This window comes from Diuraphis noxia, unplaced genomic scaffold, assembly GCF_037042655.1.
Source record: "Diuraphis noxia isolate RWA-SAM2 unplaced genomic scaffold, SU_Dnox_SAM2 contig0003, whole genome shotgun sequence".
NCBI classification, from domain to species: Eukaryota; Metazoa; Arthropoda; class Insecta; order Hemiptera; family Aphididae; genus Diuraphis; species Diuraphis noxia.
The window spans coordinates 17,576,746-17,586,651 of NW_028301713.1; the positions used below are offsets into that span (position 1 = coordinate 17,576,746).

Consider the following 9,906-nt stretch of genomic DNA (forward strand, 5'->3'; position numbering starts at 1 on the left):
TAGATGGAGTGAAGAGGCGCGTTCAAGTCTTTTTAATTTTAAAACCCAACAGGTGGTTTTTTCTGATGTGCGTCTAAAATATAATATATATATAATACATATAGGCTCAACATAATAGGTATATTATATGGATTGTGAAATGAATATTAAGCTTCCGTGAAATACGTGACGTGATATATAATAGGTGTGGTAGAAGGTACACTATTCACGCAATTATACTATATTTTATCATTCACAAAAAAAACCTAACAATTAAAAATGATTAAGACAAAACACAATAGTACCCGGTGAAAAGATTTTCAAATTAAACAGTTCAACATCGAAAATATACTAGCACGAAAATACATAATATAATATATATAATTACGCATATTTATCGGTTTGGAAAGAATAGTATAAAATACTATACATTATGCATATTAAATAAGATACGACATAAATACATATAATATTATTAAGCTATTTTATGCAACAAAACGAAAAAAAATTCAAACTAGAATTATGTTATATTTGGCAACCAATCTGACCTAATCTAACCCTCACATCATATTTTTGGCCCTGGAGGCTGGTACAAAACTAAATCAGGGCCACTCTTAACAATAATAACAATTCATTTTGAAATCTTTTTTTTATATAAATATTGAAGTAATCATTTGCATGAACGTCGAGCCCCTCGAAAGTCGGGGTCCTATTACCATGGGTCCTTCTGACTCTCTCCCCGCCTCGGCCCTCGTGGGAGTCATGCATACACTATTGACAATAGTCTATTGTAACTTGAACATATCGAATTATTTATACATTATATTGTATTTATGTTTAATTTCCTAACGCGCACTCGTCTATATCATCCACTCTGTAGAACATAATGGTACTTTTTTCTCGGGCTTGTGACAGCACTGTTTCCATTAATGAACCCTTTTTGAATATATCATACGTTTGTAGATTTAAAATACAGGACATAATATATATTTCTACTAATAAGTCTATTTGTATTAACCAACAAATTATGTATATATATAAAAAAAACATGCCGCCGACATAAAGTCAAACATTGCATTGCACAATAAAAACTGGTGTAGGGATATAGGTACTCACATTTACTCATAATCTATAAATACAAGATATGTGTTGAAATCGACATTTTGGTAATTTAAATTGCTAATTGTTGTCTATGTATATAATTACAGACATGTTCCAAAAGTTGACGCGCTTTCGATTTTGATTTGCTCGCGTTTGACATACACCAGGTCGAAATTCAAATTGTATAACTATCTATATAGCACACGACTATCGCTAATCGTGTTCAATAATACATATTCGAGTATTCATAACAATAGGGTCTGTAATGACTTAATGCAACTTTTTACGACCGACTATTATAATATATTAGCAAATAGCAGACAGTCGTAAATCGTAATATACATACACAAATTTCACAAATGTATACAATATTTAATATTATGTTGTTAATAGTTTCAGTATAAAGGTATGAATTCATGACAAAATATATATATATATACATTATTATAACAAGTATAATGTTTTTTTACGCAGAGTACCTACCTACATATACCACGAATAGCGGTTTATTCCGTGCTAATCTAGTCGATCATTTTTATTTTTTATGTAATCACAATAAATTATATAAGATATAACCATTAACCACATATTCTTATAGATATACACAGGTACTGTAGTACGAATATATATGTCGTTTATTAATGCACAGTATTTTATTAGTTTGTATTATGTCTGTACTCTGTATACGAGTATAATATATATTATTATTTATTACCAATCGTTGATGGTTGTTAGTTGTTACGGTAATATCTTTATAGGTATCTATGCCAAACATCGCAGTTATATTAATTAAATCAATTTATTTATTTAAAATTTTAATATAAAAAATTTATACTCACGAGGAGTATTTATAGTATTTATAGGAGTATTTATCACTGCTGCCTAATAATAACTATTTTAATAATTTTGTAGTAAAAAAAATATATTGTTCGATGGATTTGAAACTTTTACGTTAATGATTAAATTTTATGCATACATATACTGACATTTTCCCAATTTCATTTATACAACGAAACTACTCATATCGTTCTACACTAAGGGTATTGATTCAACAATTAATCACTACCTATAAAGCATGATATAAATAATATAATATATACTGTTATACATAATAATTAATAATTAAATATTAATTATATAATATATGCTTTGTTTTTAACGAAATTTGAATCGATTTACCTTGGTACTAGAGGGAAAATAAATAAGTTACAAATCACGCTATTAGTGTACCAAAATGTCGGTATTGATGTACATGACTGGAACGAACATCATCGGCAGTAAGCTGCAGACGCTGCAGTGATTGGACTTGATACTTTCGATTGTTGTGCACTGCAACAACTTGACATCTGAGGTCAACTTAAGTTATACAGTTATACTTACAGTCCAATTTTCGGAATATAGAACAGACGATAAATATGTATTAATTTAACAATAATGACGTGTGTCTATGGACTCAATAACGAAAAGCTGTAAATACAATCTGATAATATATGAATTTTTCAGAAAATTTTTGTATTAAAATTGTATTTACATAGTAAAATAATTTGATAATGCTTGGCAGATCTTTGGTTTTGTTTTAGTTATATAATACAGACAACAGACAGACATATGTCCATAGTCGATCTTTTTTAGATTTTCTATAAATGTTGATAAAACATTTTAAGCTCCGTAAAAACCTTAGAAATTAAATGCAACATTCCTCATAAGTATTTTATATATCAACTAAAAAATATCGAAAATACATTGTCATAATAATATTATGTTATAATGATTTAAAAAGAGAATCTTAATAATTAAGATTTAATTATTAAATTTGTCAAAAACTCAAATATTAGCAAATTATTTTGCATAGTTAAAAATTAACAAGATGATCAATTTTTATAGTGATCGAAAATATAATACAAAAGTTTCCTTATTAAGATAACATTATTTTAACGGGGAGATTTTTAAATTATAGTTATTTATATACTTATTTCTTTATACATGAACATTGCTATCTTAAATCATAAATTGTGGGTTTTTATCATGGTTCATCTTCTCATTTGATCTGCAGCAGAACGACTTCAACTTTAATATACTAATTAGTGATTACAATAATCCACAATATAATTAATATAGCATATAAGTCAATAGGTGTAATAATCAATAAACATCTACATGTCACTCACCCATGTATAGGTCATAGGTGCGTAATTCAACACGGTTTGAGCTCAAAAAAGATTACCAAATACCTATTTATGGATTTCTCTGCGGAAGAAATGTCTAAAATATATTCATAATAATAAGAAATGTTTATTACAATTTATTTAAAGCTTATTACACATGTCTGTTTACACGATAAAATAAAATATTGTACCTGCGCTATTTTCCTACAGATTATTATTTACAAATTGGTGAACCTATATAAAAACACAAGGTTAACAGGAAAACCTGACAGATGAAAATCTTTTGTGTATTTTTTTTCTTTATACAATTTATTGACTTGTGCGCTACACGCGTATAGTATATATTTTGGATATTCTGATCAAAGCGATGAATATATTAATTTTACAATGGTGTGTTTTTTATTTTTTTGTCTTTGTACACGATAAGAAGTCGAAATAATGCTTAGATTTTCTCGTGGACGGATACAGTTGATGGCCTAAGCTGAGGGAGGGCAATTTGTTAGTCACTAAAGTTGTTAGCAACTAGGGCACCGACCCATCAGGCAAATGTACATCATGCAAACCTCACCCTCCCCCCTCCTCAAATGGCATCACTGTTTATGTAATTTACCTTTAAAATGTGGTCAAAATCAATTCATCTTATTCATATATTCAAATATAAAAATACACAGTAGAAATATTTGATTAAGTTATTATATTACTTTTAATATATAATTATATATTCGACTTTGGCGAAAATGGTACAATACTTACAAAACGCTCCTTCTTTTTCTTCAAAATAAGATGAACAATAATTGTATTCCATAAGCAATTTATGTTGGAACCGTAAACCACTTTTTCATTTAATGTGCAAGTTTAAGTGGTCGGTGGTATCCACAAATTTGTGAGTGCTTACAATTGGTTTATTTACACCAACCACCAACATGAAGTTGTTTTGATTTAGAAAATGATTTATATATTGTATAATAATTTCCAAATAAAAGAAGCAAACTTATACTAGATGTTTATCAGTTCAGACAAATTATTTTTATTTGCAGAACAATCAATATCGGTCATTAAAGCGATGAAGTGTCTCGTTAGTATTAAGGCACAAAGAAGCATTATCAGTGATTGCGGTGTTGTGTCCAAGCTTTCTACCTTAAAAATGTATTATATTATCTATAAAACTGAATAAATTACCAAAAAGACAACATTACATTAGTAAAAATTACAAATTTGCATTCACATTAACATTGGTAGCATTTTTCATTCAGTTCATACTTTTGGTTGCTGATGATCACAATCATTATCATCAGCGTTCGTAACTTCTGCATTTGGTTTATCTTTTTTGTAAAATAGGATACAACTGTGTTTTCTTCTTTTGTAAGGCATGAACACGACTTAGGGCCAGTTGTACCGCCTCTGATTAAAGTTAACCGTAGTTTAATCGGCCGAATTTGCACGGTTAAATATCTGTTATCAGCTGATTAAGCGTAATCGAAGTTTAACCGTATAGACAGTACAACTGGCCCTTAAGATCTTAAATCATGGACATGAATAATTAAACGAATTTACTAAAGCCGGCTAAGTGAATTAATTTGCAGTGTCTCCATTTAAAAATAATATAAAATGTCGCACAAATATGTACACGTTTGATCAAATTATTATAAAAACGTGATAAAGGACGTGGTAACACTTACATCGTTCGAAAACAAAATGACAAATTATTATACTGATAAAAAATGAAAGATCTATATTGTCCCCTCAACCCCTATTAATTAGACCACTGTTCCTAGTGGTAAATTCACCACGATTCTGCACCAATGACTACTTCGGAGGATTGAGTGCGATACTGACCTATTTTCGATTTTAGCGTTCGACCTCTGATCACATAGCGTTGTTTTTTTCAACAAGAAGTCCTCGTCGTTGAGCAACACCGCTGTTTTATAAATAATATAAATCTGAAGTAGTATAAGCACGCACACAAACACGACGATAGGGACTTGTGGGAAGGTCAGCACTAGGCCACAGTTGACGGACGTCGTGTACATTTTTTTATTGTTTTGAAACTTTTTTTTTTACAATACATATAATATCATATAAATATATATTTATATACATAAGTTACCTATTAAGTATTATATAGGGTGTCCCAAAGAGATCTAACAAATGAAATAACTTTTGTTCTAATCAATATTTTTTAAAACGTTCTTTTAAATATAATCCATAGACACTTGCGCTACATTTTTAGAATACATTTTTTATTTTTTATTTTTAAATATATTTATGACACAAATTACAAGTTATTAGTTAAACTAAACGTCATTTTTATTTTGTTTCAAATTGGTATTAATTCCATCATCGAAAAATGCAAAAAAAAGATTACTTTAAAAATAATCAGTATCATAGAAGATAAAATACAAATATAAAAAGTTTTTTTTTGGTGGTTGGGGGGGGGGGGGTTGGAAACCCCTTACACCCCACCCCCTCCGTAACTACACCACTGACTACAAATTAAGACTTGGTCGGTGGCTAGTGCACTTCAGATACATATGACAAAACCATTCGCGTAAAATTATTTCTTTTTCTTCTTCTTATCGGTCCATTTCTAAAAGTGGTCCTAACCAACGCTGCTAATTAAACATTACAATTATAAATTATAAGCTCTCTCCGTTCATTTCTGATGATTAATGTACGCTATTTGGTTTGTCATATTGTTAATTTTTTCAGATATTTAAAAATATACAGTACCTATATAGTATATAGACATATTATAGTAGATATTCGATAGGTATCAATAAATCACATCTATAACCTATTTACAAAGTGATTCACCAAACACGGTCACTTCCATTTTTACTTTAATGATGAATTTATTGAAACTCAGATTTTTGAATTTTTAATAAGATACCTACATATTAAGATCTTATTTTCAAATGTTTAAGCTTTTTTATACTACGAGTCCTGTGGCAATACAAATTTTCGATCTTTCTTTTTTTAATAATAATCTCCTAATATTACCAATTAAGCGCCCAAAATACATTTCAAATCCATCATCATGATTCAAGGACCTATTTTCCTAAGAACACATGCACAGTTAAACAACTCGAAAACTACGAATTCGAATATGGATTTTGATGAGCAAACATTTTTAGAAAAACTATCCGTTACCTAAGTAATATTTAGAGCATAAAAGGATGGCGATTCTCATTTGGAAAATGGAAGTTCACATGTCCACAATCCGCAAGTTAAAATAGTCTCAATAATTTGAAAATATTGTTGATAGTTTTTGAGAATATTTGAAAATGTCAAAAATCAGATTTTGAATAACTCAGTATCTATTTGAGTAAAAGTGAATGATCCATGCTTATAGCTGGTTAGGTATGAAAATACACAGAAGACAGGACTCGGCTGTTTATCACGTATCGCGCATTATATATTATGTAATTGAACGAGTAGGTCCCGCGTATTGTTGTGAAATATTTTGTCAGTAATTTTCACACGACCCATTGTTGGTTGTAGGTATAACTACTTTATTGTTTAATACAATTTTACCAATTATTTTACTATACCACTGTACAATCACATCATGCAAAATAATATTATTACAAACTACGTAATATACTGTATTCATGTATACACATCGTGCAGATGCGTAAGTATAATATCAATATGGTTAATGTCTGCAATGTTACAATATAGTTATTACGACCTCCCCACATCCATTGGCCTATATTTTGTCGCGGGTTAATTAATAAAAAAAATAGTTATTACATACCTACTTGATTTAAATTTCGACCAACAATTATTTGATAGATATTTATGACACGGATAGTGGTGATCGCAGCTCATAAGTGCTATAAGTATATATATATATATCTTTTTTTTAATATTCAAACCAAGACATTAAGTATAATATAGATGACTCCAAAAGGCTTAACTACAATATAAAATTTACCTCGCATTAATAACTTAACGTTTAGCGTCAACAATTAGTTGAGAAAATGGTCCTTACTTTTTCACCGGAAAACTTAGTGTCGGTGTGAACTGTGCTGAGCACATATTACCCTCATGTACCATTGCTTGTCTGTTCATCATCTAACCGACATGCTGCAGTGCTCGACATTTTTAGAGAGTATCTATACCTGGCTACCTATTTACTGTTAACTTTAATATGCTTTATAAGGTATTGAGACAGATATTAAGTAACAACAATATACTATAGACTATAGTCCACGGTTTTATTGCACCTAACGCATATTTGTGCAATTTGGTGGTAGCTGAGGGTGTTAAGCTGTTAACTAATCAGAACCAACAAATAATACTATGCTATGGTGCATAAGTGTAATATTTTCAGTTATTTGTATCCAACTGTTTTATAAACATTTATATTTTCAACTAGAGTAAACAGTTAACCTAGCCACATTGGTATGACGTATAGTGTAGATATGACCATAATATATACGTTTATGGTTCATAATTAAATGCCACGATTATATTTTATATTATTAATATTTTTTGAGGGGACTAGCACCTCTTCCCGCCGTAGCGAGTAGAACTTCGAAATAAATACCTACAACTGCAGTCATAAAACAACAACAATAATAATAATAATAAATATAATAATACCTCTGGTGTCGTCTCGTACCTCACGTTAGTGACCTTTGGACTTTCAACAAGATTTAGTGGCAAATTGCAGTGCCGTCTAATTGACCTACTGTCTCTCAAATTAAAATGTTTAAAAACAACAACTAAAATCCAACTTATGAAGGTCTTGATAAACAGTGGTCTTTATATCCACCTTCTTCTAGAACAATTTCAAATTTTGAAACCATTTTTAACACCAAACCACTAAAGACCCGTTTTATAATCATAATTTAAACCTAGGTTACGCTTGAACCACTGATTTTACAGGCCGAATTCCGTGGTTTAACAGCTGGAGTTCAACTATTGTAAATACGAGCCCTGAGCTTCCTTTATCTCGGATGAACCAGACCTAATTACTGCAACTATGGTGGCTGGATTGAACATAATCCACCGGAATCTACTACCTGGAAGCAACCATATACCTAGACAGTATAAAGAAATGAACTGATAACAGACAGGGTTCAGGCATCGAAAAAAGATTGGGTCCAGGGGCAAAAATTGTTGGAAAAATATAGCACATAACTTGGGTACCATTAACAGCAAGAGAGAGAGAGGAAGAGAAAATAGGTCAACAAAGATCAGAAAAAAAAAGCATACACATTAGCCATTAAGTGGTCAGGTTCCATTATGTTACACGGGTATTGACTACCTCTTTCTAAAAAAGTTGGCAAATGGAACCATATGATAGGATATGGTGGAAGCGCAGTCTAACAATTCACCAAACATTGTGCTGTGTTAGTTAGGTATCAACTGCATTACTCAGATATAAACACGGGCTTATATTGTAAACTAAAACAATAATCACGGTGTATACAATTATAAAATTTCATTAAAATGGACTTTTTTTCTTCGTTATTTACCCTTGAAAATAACTGACAAAATATGTTAGTTAATACATACATACATAGGTACAGTTTATGATAATACAGTAAAAAATGATCCACCTGTCCAAAATAAATGTTTTTATTGTTTTTAATTATTTTATAACACTTACGAGTAGCTAATTATGTATATGATAACTGATTATAATTATGAACTATTTACTCGCTCTTATATTAAAAGCTTAAGATAAATGTAAAAGTATATTTTTTTATCACTATGGGTTAAACATTCATAGACTCAGGTCAAAATAATAAATATATTTAATTATATTAACACTATAATGAGAGTCAGTTGTATAGGTGCTAGTATACGAGTATTGCATTATTTACATACCTGTGTTTCAGTAATAACCATATACTAAAACAAAACTAAACGTCCTTGAGTAGATTTAGTAACATTTTTTTTTTATTAGAAAACATAGCGGACAGTAAAATAGTATTATAGTTATAATTTTTTGTAGTTTGAACTAACAGTATGTATAAGACAAGTGTATTATAGCTTTTTGCTCTACTGTGGTCATTTGGACTAGCAGTCACACCAATACCATCACGGTCACCCGACAAAAATAACAATGTTGACTGTACAGGACCGATTGCATTTACATCAACAGGGAGTATATCAGTCCATTCTACAGGTCTGGTAGCATATAAACAGAATGTTGTTAACCTAGCTGTTACATGGGATCCTGAGGTTGGTGTCTATACTTGCATTTGTTCCGGCCTCTATCAATTTTCATTCTCTGGTTCCACCGAAGAAAACACAAGGTAACATACATTGGTTACAAAGGAATATGTTTTTAGTCAACCGTGCCAATAATATCATAACGATAACACAGGATGGTATTGAAGAAAAGATTAAACAACGGTAAACAGTGGACACCAATAATAGCAACAAAACCAGGTGGTGGATCAGCTACAATATTTTTAGAAGTAGAAAGTGGAGATCAAGTAGCTGTATATTTGGATGGCAATTCAAAGAAATTCAATGCTAGACATGAACAAGGCGTAGAAGTTACATCATTCAGTGGTTACAGAATAGCAAAATCTTAGTAAAATTTTAGTGTTGATTTACTTACCTACAACAAATACAAAATTTGTATTATGATAAATATATAATACCTAAAATTAAAAAAAAAAAAATTTAAGCTCGAAAA

General features: G+C 30.2%; 1 pseudogene across 1 annotated transcript; it reads left to right on the forward strand.

Moving 5' to 3' along the window:
* The first annotated feature begins 9,043 nt into the window (after positions 1 to 9,043).
* LOC107165122 (uncharacterized) lies at positions 9,044 to 9,906 on the forward strand (annotated as a pseudogene). Its single transcript, XR_016191165.1, has 2 exons — positions 9,044 to 9,517; positions 9,589 to 9,906. The product of XR_016191165.1 is annotated as an uncharacterized LOC107165122 (transcript).